Source organism: Rattus rattus, chromosome 1, assembly GCF_011064425.1.
Source record: "Rattus rattus isolate New Zealand chromosome 1, Rrattus_CSIRO_v1, whole genome shotgun sequence".
Lineage (NCBI taxonomy): Eukaryota > Metazoa > Chordata > Mammalia > Rodentia > Muridae > Rattus > Rattus rattus.
In genome coordinates this window covers 138,041,166-138,042,795 of record NC_046154.1, presented here as the reverse complement: position 1 = coordinate 138,042,795, position 1,630 = coordinate 138,041,166, and the positions used below count along the sequence as shown (strand labels likewise).

Here is a 1,630-nt window from a genome sequence, read left to right as displayed (position 1 = left end):
AACCAAGCATTCAAATATATGAGCCTATAGGGCAGGCCATTCTTATTGAAACCAACACAGGCCCCAAACCAGTTTCCTTCTCTAATAGCAAGATGGTCATATATGTCTCTGGGATTTTGAACCACTCCAATATAAAGAGGAAAGCAGACAGAAAGGGCAAGCTGAACGTGAAAGCATGTAGGATCCACCAAGCCTGGGTCCTTCAACCTAAGTCAGAGTTTTATTACTTGAATTGACACATGTGAAAATAAATATTGAACAAAGGAAAATACTCCTTAGCTATTACAGGAAGTTAGTGAGCTACCATGCCCTCAGATATGGAAATATTCAAAGGCAAGCAGAGAAATGGTTCATAGAGAGGAAAGGGGGAAGGCTCCAGATGGAAACTCTTTTGTCTGGGAAAACAAACAAACACATAGACACCCTTTATGATGGTAAGACTTGCTCTGGATGGTATTGAGTTGGAAGATAAAATAAAAGTTGAGGGTTTTCTCACTTACTGATCAAATGTTGGTTCTGATGGTTAACAGAACTTCCTATGTAGCCACAGATATTTTCACGGGAGACAGGCTGTCAATTTGACTTAGAAGATACTACCTTCCTGAGTTGTTTATTATAGATAAAGGCTCAGTTTTCTGGGCAAGGGACTACAAGGTTAAGATACAACTTGCTTCCATGTATGGCTTTACCATTGCCTATAATTCAGCCCCTCTCAAACTTAATTTTTTCATTAATTAAAAATGGATGTGCTAAATTGAACTTGACTATAAGTCAATCTTCATTCTTACAAATTAGACTTACGGTTACAAATTTTATGTCTACTGGTTGATATTATTGATATTCTCTGCCAATTCCTAGCATGTGAAATGTCTTCCAGGTCTTAAAAGTTTAGAGCTCCCTGCCCCTAGAGGCACTGCAAGTGTGACTGCTGTGCCATGTGTGTGTCAGTAGGTGGCAGAGAGGAGAGAGGCTACTTTATGCTCAGTGTTCAGATTTATGAACTTGTAAATGTTTCTTAGCCTAACACTCCCGGAAACAAGGGACCCTGAAACAACTACCAGCCCAGGTGCCACCATACACTGACTTGACTCCCAGGGAGGAGAGTGAGCCAGAAGCTAAAACAAAACAAAAAAAGACAAAACAACAAATGAACAAAAAACACCCACCTGGGAGCAAGTGCCTCAGGCTAGACTGAGCCTAAGGCATCCAAATCCCACAGCCAGTCCAGCTCTATGGGGCCTGAACAGGGAAGAAGCCTGAAAGAATCACCAGTCAGGTGCCACACAGGTCTGGAGGCACAGACTATGCCTAAGATGGCCACTGCCCAGGTCCATTGAGAGATCCCCTAAAAAATAAAAACCTTAAAAATAAAAAAGTTTCAGTTTCCCAGGAAAGCAGAGTGGGCTTCTCAGAGGAGTTGACAATGGGCTGTTAATCACTGATGGGTCCATAGACTTAGAGCTCAGTTGGTTCCTACTGTTCCACCAAGGGCTCACCATTTATAGTCAAACTAATGTAGGAGCCAACCAGAAACCAACCCATGTAACTTCCCCAGCTAAAAGTACTCAGGTTGGTTCCCCACCAACCAATGATGTTTCAGATTACCTAACCCCAGCTAAAAGTACTCAGG

At 42.1% G+C, this 1,630-nt stretch overlaps 1 non-coding gene across 1 annotated transcript; it reads left to right on the top strand.

Annotated features, from left to right (window-relative positions):
• The first annotated feature begins 897 nt into the window (after nt 1-897).
• On the top strand, nt 898-1,028 carry LOC116890524. Its single transcript, XR_004386706.1, has one exon. It is a non-coding gene; the product is annotated as a small nucleolar RNA SNORA17 (small nucleolar RNA).
• The last annotated feature ends 602 nt before the right edge of the window (nt 1,029-1,630 follow it).